Below are 14,116 nucleotides of genomic sequence, written 5' to 3'. Positions count from 1 at the left end.
AGGTGTGTAACTATTTTCTTCAGTTTAACTAAGACTCTAAATATTTATAGCTAGGGTGGTGATTAAGGACCACCCTGTTTATATGTTTAGTTAATATAAACGTATAAATATTATTGTAGTAAAATCATGGTAAATTTTGTTTCTTATCCACGGACTACATATTAAAACCACTAGACTAATTTTATCGCAAAATACATGCAAGCTTGCAACTATGATACAATACAAAACAGTTCATGCAACATATTAGTTAATTGATCAGTACAAGCGTACAAAAATGGATTTTATTAATGCACCAAGAGATAAACCGTACAACAGTATTCCAAAGAACGTTTTCTTTAATTAAAGGTTTCATGTCACATTATCGTAAATAATTCAACGTAATTGTATACTTATTAGTTGTTTGTATTTAAGCTATTAGATTACTATTATTATAACACAGCTTTTGAGATTTTTGTAATTTTTTTTCTATACTGCGGTGTTTTTTTTTTTTTTTTTTTTAAATCTATTGATTCTCAGTATGTTTAATCGTCAACTTTAATTTCATTGTAAGGCAATGAAATTGACTAAAAATAAGAGCTTCGACACATTAATTGTATTTTTAAATTTATCCTTGATGTCAGAAAATTTCATACTACACCAAAAATATGTGAAATATTTGCTCTCAACAAGAAATGACTGCTAAATATTTTGAGATATGAAGAGTAAAAAAATTAAGGAAAAAAAAGCTTAAAACCGAAAATAATTTTTTTAAAAAAAGGTTAACATTTTAATAAAATTTAAATTTTAAAGTCGCCTTATACTTAACTAACCATAGCATTTAAATCATCTGCAAATATTTTTTTTACTTACATATTATTAAATTTTCTTATTTTCAACTTGTATTCTTCATTTTTCAAGCATATTAATACCCAAATTTTAGATGTATATCATCTTAAAAAAATTCTTTTCTTTCATTCTTTTTAATGTATTGGAAATTACATTTGATAATTATTTTCTTATTAATGTTTTGACATCTTGATAATTATTTTCTTTGTGAATGTAATATATCATTATTATTTGCAACGAAAATCAGTCGAAATTTCATGATTATTTTCAATGGAGAAATTTTTTTCTCTCTGCAACTTACACTGCATGACAAAATTTTCTGCAGAATAACACTCAATTGTTGATGCATATCATTCTGCATGAAATTTTTTGTTCCGAATACTGGAAATTTTGTATGAAACATAACGTTTTAAATGCAGATCTTTGCATATAGCCAGATACAAAAACTATGCGTACATTTATTTTCTTCTAGACAATGTACATAAATTTATAGCGATTATTTTATGCATTTAGCATCTAGATCCTTGGCAAATAGCAAATTTATTTCTCAGTCAAGTAATGTACTCTAAAAATGTTTATTTATTACCCTAGACTAGCAAAATATCCGATCTTCGTACTGGATTGAAAAAAGTATAAACAATCAATATATCAGTTTTGATAATGTTACAAAAACCTACTCAAAACTAGAACATATTGCTAACACAATTAATAAAACTAAAATATAGTTCTATTTTTTAGATGCCTCATTATATTTCGTCCTTCTGTCCATTTAACGTTGTAAGATTTAGCAAAACACGTCTTTAGTACTTCATCCCATTAAAATAAAGATTAACTGTATTTGGAATCATTTGGCATGATTCCGTTGTGCGAAGCGAACTCATTATAAACAAAATTTATCACAAACTCGTACCCATCCCTTTAGAGGTACCGAAAAAAATCTCTTTCACAGTATCTATATTTTAGTTTCCCTGCATTGATGCAGTTTTAATGGGTATAAAATATATATTTTTAGATAATACATTGTACCTATATTTATGCATTTCGTACCAATTAAACTGCACCAGTTATCATAATGCCAGGAGTGCCTATCACCAAAATTAATTAAACATCATTGGCGCCAATAATAATATGGCGATTTTTTTTTTTAAATTTCTCCATCCATTTTGTTTTATAGTACTTTGAGAATATAATTTTTTTTTAAAATTTAAATTAGTACTCATTATCAAAATTAAACATCACAATAATTTGGCCATTTTTTGCGCAATAATACTTAATTTTTTCTAGTTGTTTCGTCTGCTTCCATTTTAAAATAATTTGAAAAAAGGCTGTTTCTATGGCAGCACGAGTTTTAACCTATAATAGTTTTCATCGAAGAAATTTCGCATTTTCGATATTGCGTCTGAATTAAGGTTTGTCTATAGATCGAACTCTGCTGTCTGCTGTTATGGAAACAAGGATAGTGCATTTGAAAAAGGGGAGCTACTCTCTCCCCTGAATATATATAGTACGGCTTTCAGGAGAACTCTTCCAGACACCCGTCTAGCGTCGTGGCGGGTACTATGGTTACAAGGAAAGGTCACTTCGAATAGGGGTCGTGAGTAAAGCAATCGGCACCTTCTTTCCTCCATTTCACACCCATTAGAAATGTGCTCTCGCATGTTACCATAGCAGCAGACAGCCCCAGACTTTCAGCCTGGAGGAGTTTTCCTCAAAGCCCCACTTTCCCTTATACCTTTCTTTCCACCGACCCGAGCAAAAACCTGTTCTAAATATTGAAATAGTTAAATCTCGTAACCATAGTTACCGCCACTACTCCAGACGAATGTCGAGGAGAGTTCTTTCAATAGATAAAAAACACGACACATTGGGAAGCTGTGAATGTTTACAAACCATCACGTAAAAATTTACTAACTGCAGAAAAAATAAACGATCCAAATTAGTGCTCCCATTCTCGAATTATTAGCGAACATACATCCAGAACAGTGGCGTAGCGAGGGGTGGGCAAGGGGGGGCATCATGCCCCGGGCGCTACTCACAAAGGGGCGCCAAATGGTCCGCAAAACAAAAAATTGCTGGATAATTTTTTTTTATTATAATTGATTTCTGGAAAATATATTTAAATTTGTGCCACTGTAATATAATAAATGTTAATTCATAAATATTATTCATAATATTTAATATCTAATTCATATTAAATATTATATTAAATCAGTGTTCTTGTATAGAAGAAATTTGGGTCCGTTAACGGACCCTTCACAAAATATCTTTTCATAAAAACGGACCCTTCACAAAATATTTTAACTTAAAAACGCACAAAATAATTTATCTTTTAATCGGACCCTTCACAAATTTGTTTATCTTCCTTATTGTTTTGTTAATCGAATAAACCCTTCCCTGGTAGGGGTGAGGGAATAAAGGCAGATATAAACGAACTAAATTTTGTCTTCGGCATTCAGCAGTAAATTCTGCGTTCAACAGTATAGGCTAAATACCAAAATATTTGTATGTTGAATCGCTAATTTAGTAGTTGCATTTGCTGTTTATTTTTTAAAATTTAATTTTTTTAATTATAACTTTACAGTGTTGAGCATAATCTTGTATGTCTTTACAATTTAAAAACTCCTTGAAAAAGTTTTTTTGCAATAACGGACCCTATTTTCACAAATTCACAAAAGCGGACCCTGGTTGAACGAATGTGACTTAACGTTTATTTTACATTCACAAATTACGAGTAATTTTTTCACAATTTTACTGAAAACGGACCTTTCACAAAATGTCTGAACAGACCCCTGATTAAATTCATATTCATATTAAATATATTTCAATATTTAATTCACATCCTTGTCATCGCGCTCTGCTTAGAATAAAAATGAAATGTTATTAAATATTATATATAAGTTTAATGTCAGCATAAATTATATTGTACATTTTACTATGTTACTACCTTTCTAGTTCAAGGCATTCTTGGTAAGTAATAAATCAAATAAGATTACTTTACATCTACTCGACGCTTCTATTATGAATATAGAGTGAATAGAGTATTGAAAAATTCGTTAACAGAAATATTTGTTCTCATATTTGTCACCACAGATTCAAAATCAATTCATTCATCTTCTGGCATCTACAGTTCGAAATCAACTAACAAACGATATCAAAAGAGATAAATATTATAGACTTTTGTTTGATTCAACTCCTGCTGATATCTCTCATCGAGAACAAATGTCCCAAGTCGCTAGGTATGTAGATGCTGATTTTATCAATAAAAAAGTTTCCATCAAAGAATCTTTTTTGAGTTTTATTGAAATACATGATAATGTAATAGAACTTTTTATCAAAATATGTGACAGCAAAATGTTACTCCGCAGTAGAAAAGAAATTAAACCTAAAACTCCATTAGAATTTCTTACTTTTATAATCAAGCGGCATTTCAAATACTCCTGACTATCTCAGTATCAACAGCTAGCTGCGAACGTTCATTCAGCAAAAAATTAATTTTGATAGATCGCCTAAGTGACCTAGCATTTTTAAGTGTGGAAAGAGAAAATTTTTAAATGATCAATTTTGATGATATTATTGATACTCGTACATTTGCTTCATCAAAAGCACGGAAAATTTAGACATAATAATAGTTTTATTAATGTATTATATCATATGATTATTAAATATATTTATCTCCTTAGAGATAATAAATATTTACTTTTTTATTGTTTAAAAACTGCGTGTTTTTGAAATATTTCTTTATAAATATGTAAAATAAATAATAGGTATCTTTTGACTAATTCTAGATGATCATATACATTTCAAAATTTAGTCTTGCTCTCTCAGCTACATTTTTTGTCTCAAATTTAAAGCCTAGCTTGAGTCTATGACTTTATTTATTAATTTGCTATAATCCAAGTCGCCTATATATAAACCATATATATTTTACATATAATATTATATGGTTTTCGAATGGGGAGGGGCGCTAAAAGGGTATTGTGCCCCGGGCGCGAGTTAAGCTCACTACGCCACTGATCCAGAAGACAGACTTTCACTTTAATAAATAAATAGAGATTTTTTTTCTTCTAGGAATGCTAGCAGCTGAGTAGAAGATATAAAGTGCATAACTTAGATCAGCAGTTTAGGTTTTTCCTCTCTCGTCTATCTACTTTTACCTAATTTCATTTTCACACATATTTTGTCACGCTACTTCCTGGAAATAATACATTTATGTAGACGTTGAGTGCGCATCAGAGACGCGTTTAGAAAATTAGTTAATATTTCACGCAAGTAAGAAATTTCTTAATGTCAGCTCTAAAAAAAAATATATGGTTTAAACAATGGGTGAAATAAAGAATTAGAGGAATTCATTTGTTTAGAAGCGAAAAATTATATTTCGAACAGTGTAGAGCTTGCGAAAGAAGTAAAACGTCATTGTTTATTGTTTAAAATTAACGAATCATTCTCATTATTTGAAACATTTTCTGAAAAGTAAATTATTGACTGACTGTACCTGTGACACAAATTTGATTCATTCGAACACTTTTTACAGGAAAATTAAGTTATGTTAAAAGACAAATTTTAATCTATTAAAATAAATTCACTTTTTTTAAATTTTATTTTTAACTAAAAATGGGAGGAAGTGACGAACGCACTTATTATAGACGCAGTATCAAGTTTTATTATTATTATTTTATAAAAATTATTCTAAGTTTGAAAATTAGTTGAAATCAATTAAAAAAAAGGAAATTGTAATACTTTTCCTTTTTTTTATTAATTATAGAATTTTTTTTTTTATTTCTTAAAAAAAAAATTCGCATTCTTTACAGAGTTTGTACTATTTTGAATGAAATATTTTTATTCATTGATCTTCAGCCTTAAACCTGCTGCGGAAACAAATAAGATAGTTTAACAAATAAAATTTACTTAAATAAAATAATTTCTTTTGATACATATTGTAATATTAGTTTTTAATATAATAACTAATGTTCATTTATATTAATTTAGAAGTTTCTCCGTTACGCGTAACGAAAATTGTCGTATGTTAACTATTTCTCTTTATGTCATACTCATCAAAGGGGTAAAAATATACAGTCAAACCCTGCTATAGTGAACACGGTTTATAGTGAACTCCCGGACATAGTGAACGAAATGTTCGATCCCGTGCCTTGCTATACACGTATAATGTTATTTTTTGTGGATATAGTGAACCAAAAATGTGAGGATATATATATATATCTATATATAATTGCTGACCAGCCTGTGTAGGAGTCAGGGAACTGGCCTTGCATCAGAAAGCTTCTGGGTTCGAATCCCGGGCAAGGCGTGGATGTACTTTCATTCTCTGCACTATCTGTCCTCTTACTGTGGGAGCAACGTTGACCCACCTAATAAGGTGCCCCTGAAAGAGTGATCAACAATTCTGCCCTTCAGATGCCTGTATGACGAAAGATCATTCCCCAGATTGGCATTAAAAAAAAAATATTTTTTAAGATGAATCAAAGCGTATATTATGTTTTACGCACAGTTATGTCTTATATTTGAATTTTTCTTTCTCCGAAATTAGTTTACTTCAATAAAAGTCAAAACAATAGCAAGGGGGAGGTTGTTGCGACTTTCTTACGTAAGCATGAGAGGGCATTTGTGATTTGCTAATATTTACTGTCAAGGGGGAAGAGAAGTAAAAAAATATACTTACGTATAATTTGTACTGCTCTTGACAGCTCTTTATATACACTATCGGAATCCATGACTAAAATGAAGTCAAACAAGTTCCGACCCCATTGGTGATCGAAAATTAGTACATAAGCGTGGAAAATACAAAAGCAATATCATTATCTAACTAATTACTACTGCAGAAAGAGAGATTGTAATCGTCAAAACCTGATAGGTTGGAGGAAGAAACTGAGAAAATCTGAAAGGTGATTATTAGAAATACCTCCAGCTTTCACCAAACAATTTCCAAGTTTTTCTATACGTCTGTTTCTCAGATAGTATTCGTTAGATTTTAATTGCTCTTTGGTCTATTTTTCGCTCAAACATTAGTTTTCTATTCTTACTATACTTGACACGAATTCTAAAAATCAATTCTTCTATGACATGAATTCTAAAAATCAATTCTTCTATGACAGGAATTCTAAAAATCAATTCTTCTATGACATGAATTCTAAAAATTTAAATCTACAGATCACTCATTAGATAATTTTAACCCAAAAATGACATCAACATACAATGCTTTGCCTAAATCTTAGAATATGTAGGTAGGTACTTTATTTACATCGCGCTCGAGTTGCACAGTGGGCTATTGGTGACGGTTTGGGGAACATCCCTGAGTATGATTCGAAGGTCCCTACTCAGTCTAATCAAAGTAGTCATCTACTCGCATATTGACTGCAGCCAGAAATGCCTGTCCTCGGTGTTCTACTGGAAACCGTGTCTTTGCTATCAGTCCACTGCAGGGACTAAAGGTGTAGAGGGAAATTCTGACAGAAATAGTTATCACGAAATTCCATTTTGACACAAACAAAATGCAATTAAAAAAACAATAAAAGCAAACTCAAAAGACAAGTCTATAACGTAAAATATTATGCAACTAAGTGCTGTAGAAATTTATGTAATCTTACGATACTTTAGTCAAGCATACTTTTGAAAGCATATGGCGGATTGAAAAAAAGGTTCATTTCCTCTTACTAATCACTAAGGCCCGGATTTTGATGACTTTTGCATTTTTGGACATTTTTTGTCCTTTAGAGCATTTTTTTATATTTATAGGGCATTTTTCTTTAAATTTTTCGGCGAATTTTGCATTTTAAAGCATTTTTTAAATTTTTTGTTAATTTTTTCCAATTTTTATTATTTTGTTATAATTTTTTATTATTACACTGGCTTCCAAACAATGAAGAAAATCTCTAGGATATTAACAGGTGAAGCAACATCTTTTCAAATTGAAGAATAATTGTCAGTAAGTGAGTCCGTCTTTTTCAAGTAGGCACCAATAACATCAGTAGACGTTGAAAGAAGCTTCTCCAGGTATAAAAATTTACTTTCAGACAAGAAGCGCTAGTTTACATTTCGAAATATCAAAAAAAAATTTAATAATCCAACGTAATTCTGATGTTTAGTAATATTATGAGATGGAAGTTGTTATATTCATTAAAGTTTTTATACAAAATGAAAATGTTTTAGAGTCAATATATTTTCCTTTTATTTGTTATTTTAGGATATAAAACATATTTTTCAAACTTTAATGAACGTAGAACAAGTATTGCATTGCTTTATATTTTTTGAAATGAGTCATAATAATTTTAAAGAGTAAAACATTGCTTTAGTTCAATATTTTTACTTTATTTAAGTCATGTCATAAGGCATTTTTAACGCAATTTTCGCATTTTTAAGGGCATTTGTTGCACTTTTTAAGGGCATTAATTGAGATTTTTTGGGTCATCAAAATCAGGGCTCTACTAATCACTAATTACTTAATTACTAATCATTTTCTAGACTTAAGCATCTAAATATCCAATAAATGCCCCTGATATTAGTACTTTTACGTTATACGTGTTGTTGTGTAAATTCTGTAGAATAATCACTTTCCTGATATCCTAATATACCTTGAAATCTGAGAAACCTTTTAAATTAAATGTTGAACGTATAAATCAAAATGTTAGTTTTTTTAAAATCATGGCCAAATTAAATCCCCTTTCACTTAAAAATTAGTATCTAACTTAATGATGCACCTCACGCACATTACTTCTTCATTGCTATAAAATTCTCATTTAAAAGATAGAGCATTTAGTTTTACTCTTAAAAAATAAATAATAATAACTTAAGGAATTCTAAAAATTTTTATATGAAAGCCGATTTTTTTCCCCCTAGGTTGTAACGGTGAAAATATGACGGTCTCATTGAAGTCCTTTCCGAAAAGTATTCACTTTATTATTGAAATCTTATCGTAATAGAAATTCCTTATAATGCATTTTCTTTATCAAAACGAGTTATCGCTTTCATTATTTTGTTATCGTCTGTTATCTTAAACAATGCTATTATTAGGAAAAGCTTCTGAGAGAGAAATATAAAGTTTCTTCCAGAAATCATTGAATTTTAAGCAGCATATGAGAAACTTTCATGCATAAGAATTTTTTTCCCTCTTTTTTTTGGCAGTGATATCAGACTAAAGAAACTTTAATAAATTTCATTTTTAAAGGGATTTTAATACTAATTTTTTTTCTTTAAGAGAAAAGTTTAGTCTGCTATCTTTAAAATAATCTCCGAAAAACGAAAATAATTCAGCGTTTCATAATATTATAAGAAAAAAGAACAAAATTCAAAGTTTTTGATTATAGGTTTAAAAGTACAAAAGAGAAATTGAAGGTTTCATATGAAAAGAGTAAAAGTTCAAAGTCAAGGTGATGATGTTTGTGTACAAACTGACATTTATAGGAAATTGTTTTTTACAAAATATAATCGGTATATGCCATCCTTTGTTATGTTATTGCATTCTATACTTATGGCCAGAAACATTTCGCAGCGCATCTATCAACAAATATTCCTAAGGTTTCAACAATAAACTAATATGTATTAGCCGACCAGGCAGTATGGTGGTCAGGTCTCTGACCACACATCAGAAAAGCCCCGGGTTCGAATCCCACCTCGAGCATGGGTGAAATTTCTCTTTCTTTCTGTTCTATCTATCCTTCTCCTGTTATTAAGGTGGTGGCGTTGATCCACCCAGATGGTCCTCTCGAAAAAGAGAGGTCGCAAGAATACCACCTGTTAAGTACCATGGGGTGCCATAAGTGGTGTGGGCATTGGAACTATAAAAAAATGAATTTTTGTGAAATTTTAAAGTTACCAGCAAAATTTTTTAACTGAACTTTAAATCTTTCAATCAAAGAAGTAAAAATAATGGAAATATGAAATGACTATAAAGCTTATTCAGTTTACTTGATTTATTAGTTTTTTGAACAATGTGTCCGAATACAATAAAAATGAATTAGCGGCTTCGTTGTCTAGGGCTCTATTCTTTGTGGCCATTTTTATGACAAGTGAAAAATTCATATGCAGTGAAAATATATCTTTACGACGACTAACTATAGAGCAGATAGTAGAATTCTGTCTCAAAGACGGGGCCGTGATAGCACAGTGGTTAGAGATTCCGGTTCGGAGGGGCCGGAGTTCGGGGTTCTATCCTAGACTCCGCTAAGACACACCGAGTACATGCGATAAACGTGGTCGTGAAATCTGTGGAATCGAAAGCACTGTGGTTGGTGGCTGCGTAGTTCCATGTATTTATTTATCAGTCATACATTTCCAGGCTTGTGCTCAATTAAGGCTTATAAACCTTTATCAAGTAGAGGTACAGATAACACAATAATGTGAAAAGAACAGCACGAAGATACATCCAGGGTAACAGCGGGATTTGAACCCGCTACCTCCACGCTAGCAGTACCATGGATACAGGGATCAGGAGAAAATTTCCTTCCCTTTTCATATGTATGTCTTAATTGAGGAAGTGGCCTGACAAATGAGATCCCTTTGTGGTGATATGTCTTCAGCGGATCATCTTCGAGGATGTATCCCAGACAATCTAGAGCTATTCGCGATCGCAACACTCGAATACGCCATCTGGGGAGAGACTGGTTTCATGCTTTTAGCCCTTCTCCCTTCCCTCTCCTCCTCTTTTCAGTTATATAGGAATGTACTACGATATTTTCCCTTTTCTTAATATTTTTCCTTTTTACTTAATAAAAATATTTTNAAGATATAATTAGAAAAAGTGCATGTTAAATAAAATGATAAAACTATTTTGAAAATAAATAAAGTCGTTTTAGAGTTAAAAAAAATATTTTTTAAGTTTTTCTTAGAAAGAGAAAAAGCATAATATAAGATGAAGAGTGAGTTTCTTCTGATATCTTTTGAAAGCTAGTTGACCCCCGCAGGTTGCAATTCCCCTTCTGTGACAGTGATTAGTTTCGGGTTACTTAACACACGCACCCCCACAAAAAATGTAGGGGAGACAGTGAAACGGGTTTTGGAGGTGCAATATATTTCGTCCCTTTTCGAACCTATCCTTACTGAAGGTTAGAATTGAAATGAAAAGGCCTCTTTAGGTATTCTTTGGCCAAGGATCGAGGCATTTCAAAAAACAGTATGCTAGCAAACATTTTCACTGGTATTCGAAAGTTTGCTCTGATTCTCTTATTATCAGGGTTTCCTTAACTCTTTTGAGTTACAGGTGTTTAGTGATAAATAGTAATAATAATTTACCTTTTAAAATTTTTGTTAAATCAAATTTAATCAGCTCATTTCTGAATTTAGCTACAAGTTAAACTCACGATTCATCTTTAGACGGTTAAAAAAAAGGCAATAATTCTTGTTCGTACTTAAAAGAAGGCTATAATTCTTGTTATATTGTAAGCTATATAGATCTTTTATCGACACATAACAGAATATTAGAGTCCGATAAATATCTTTGATGACCTTCAATCTCCGATTGTTAAGAATACAATGAGAAGATAAAGATTAAAATAGAGACAGAAGCCAGCTCCGACAGCTGATTACACACGTTGCGTCACTTGTAAACATGGAGATTCCCATCTCCGACCTGATGTGTCACAGTCATGTATTTCTCTCCCTCATTTCTAGATATTAATGGATTGATTAGAATATTTCGAACTAAAATATATTTTTTCAGTTGTTCTTAACTCTATTGCTAACAGGTTGCCTATAATCTCTCAGAACTATTGTCATAGCATGCCGTGCAACTGGAATTATTACTTGGTCGTTGGTCCTTAACTTTTGTAAACAAAACTCAGCCAAATTTATTTGTAGTCGTGAGTAAATTTATTTTATTATCTTCATTGATACAAACCTTATTAAAATGAATATAGAATTTATAGAATATTCACAGAAAATATCAATAATAATTTCGTTTTAGTGTTTTCAGAAATTGATATGTTCTGCAACGAGGAAAAAAAGTTGAATTCTAATTTTTATGAGTAATAATTATTTTAAAAATTTTATCTACGTTTCAAGGAATTTCCCAGATTTTCGTTGCCTTATTGTATATTCTTTTATTTGTATTTTAAAGGCTATGTCCATTTGAGATTATTTAATATTGTTTACAAAATATTTCTTTAAATTTAATATTTCTTTTAAAATTTACTATATTTTTTTAATTTTTCTGTCTTGCTTTATTGTAAAAATATTTTTTTTGGACTCAAAGTAGGTTTTAATTTTAAATATTTATGTGATTGCATTAATGACCTATTGATATTTCTTATCATTTTAAGTTGAATGATAAAAGTTATAAATAATATCCTAATGGTGGACATATGACTGCTCATTTTAAGGAATTTATATTCTTAAAGTGTTCATAAAATAGAATAATATATTTTTTTAAAATCGAAAATAATGCACTGAAGTTTTTAAACAGTTGGGGAGAAAAAATATTAAAGTATTAAACTTAATTTAACTTAGATTTTAAACTTGATGTGGTATTGTTAGTGAGATTTATATCCTATATGGTATACATATTAGATGCATCTATTGATAAATTATTTATCAAATTTTGAATGTTTTAGATTTTAACATCTCTGCTTTTCTGAAATTTTCTGAAGTTACATGATGCATGATAATATTTATATAATAATGTGAAATGGCTTTTTATTTTTGAGTTTTTTATAACTATATTACACACATATATTGTATATATATGATAGAGCAAAGTTCATTTTTGGAGCTAGATTCTTATTCAAATAATTTTTCACTTCAATATCACTTGATTGTTTTAAATAACTAAAGATAAACAAAATTTTAAAATAGTTCTTGAAAAGAGCAATTTGTTTTTATTCGTTTCCCTTTTTTTAAAATTGAATTTAGCTGTGTAACTTGTGGCAAAATGCCAAAAAAAAACCCCCACAGTTTATAGAAGGTAGCATTAAAGAAATGAATGATATTTATATGTTGTTTTCTGCAAGTAAATTAAAATATGTGAAAAAATATATTTTTTATTAAAAATAATGATTACCCAGTAATCTGTTTCATGTTATTGGTAATGAACTAAAATTCTTACTCAGCAGGTAGAAAATAAAATAATTATTAACTAGTATGTGAGTCTAGCTGAAAGATTTTACTTGTCTGTATGCCTTACCAGGGGTGCAGAGTTTCAGAAGGAGAAAATTCAGGCAGCCCTGGGGAAACTTTCAGTTTGATTTTAAAATTGCTAAAAAATTTATCACTAAAAAAATATGTTTCTAAATGTGTTGCTAAAGAACTTTGCAATCAATTTTTTTTATTTGAATTCCTTTTTATTAATGGGGCCTTAAATTTAGTTTTATAAATTATTACCAGGAGATAATTTCATATCGTGATCTGTCATGCCAAAGGGCCAAATAAATTTTAAACTTGCAAATTTTGTTTAAAAAAATTTGTAGATGTTTACCCAGGGGGTGGCTACGAGTTATACCTTTCGAATTGCTTGCTTTCTGTGATGTTTTTTTTTCAATTTCTCGCGGGCCACTGCCCGGAAGTTTCCAAGACTTGGAGATAATTCTGCCACAGATCTCGATACGGACTCCCATATTACCATTTCAATGTAGTTTGATTTAAAATCAAATGTTTTTTTTGGTAAAAAAAAACTTGCTAAAATTTTTTCTTTGATATAAAAATAATGTAAGCTTTTGTTTGTTTCACATCTACTGTAAACATTATAATTGATTATAGGAAACTATATCAAATGTTGCCCCTACAGAGGGGGTAGTTATTGATCACTGGGGTAATTCCTGATCATTGTCATTTCTTCTTATAAATAGTATAAAAAATAGCTGATAAATAGTTAATTGTCTTGTCTTAAATAACAGTTCATATTTATTAAGTGGAGAAACTATAAAATATATTTTAACTGCAATCACAAAATTTATTTTTAACTATACGATACATTTTACAAGACAAATGTGTTCTGATTTGCACCATATCTGGTTTGTCTTACCTTGCTTCTATCTTAATTTTATGTGTGTATATTGTTAAAATAATTTTTAAGTTTATAAATTAGCCTAATATAAATATGGTGAGAAATTATAAGCCTAAAAAGGGATGCTAAGCTTCTAAAAAGCAAAATGAGTGAATTTCTTTTAAGGATTGAAAATGAAAATTTCAGTGTGAGAGCTGCTGCCAGACATACCTTACTTAACTTTACACTCTCAATTAAGTTAAAAAATCCAGCAAAAGTAACCCATGTGGGAACTCTTTCTTATATTCTAGCAGAACATGAGAATGAGTTGGTTCCTTGCCTAAAATGTATGCCACGATGCAAAGA

General features: G+C 30.1%; 1 protein-coding gene across 4 annotated transcripts in view; it reads left to right on the top strand.

Annotated features, from left to right (window-relative positions):
• LOC107445388 (solute carrier family member malvolio) overlaps nucleotides 1-14,116 on the top strand; it is a 58,404-nt gene that overhangs the window by 11,197 nt on the left and 33,091 nt on the right. For 2 of the 4 annotated variants that reach the window (XM_071184285.1, XM_043055183.2), the window contains exon 1: nucleotides 10,942-11,633. The exons of the other annotated variants lie outside the window; for them this stretch is intronic. The gene's annotated coding sequence lies outside the window, so the exon portion shown is untranslated. Of the gene's footprint in view, nucleotides 1-10,941; nucleotides 11,634-14,116 lie in introns of those variants that run through there. 4 annotated transcript variants of the gene reach the window in all.

This window comes from Parasteatoda tepidariorum, chromosome 8 (genome assembly GCF_043381705.1).
Source record: "Parasteatoda tepidariorum isolate YZ-2023 chromosome 8, CAS_Ptep_4.0, whole genome shotgun sequence".
Lineage (NCBI taxonomy): Eukaryota > Metazoa > Arthropoda > Arachnida > Araneae > Theridiidae > Parasteatoda > Parasteatoda tepidariorum.
This window is presented reverse-complemented; position numbering and strand designations above follow the sequence as displayed.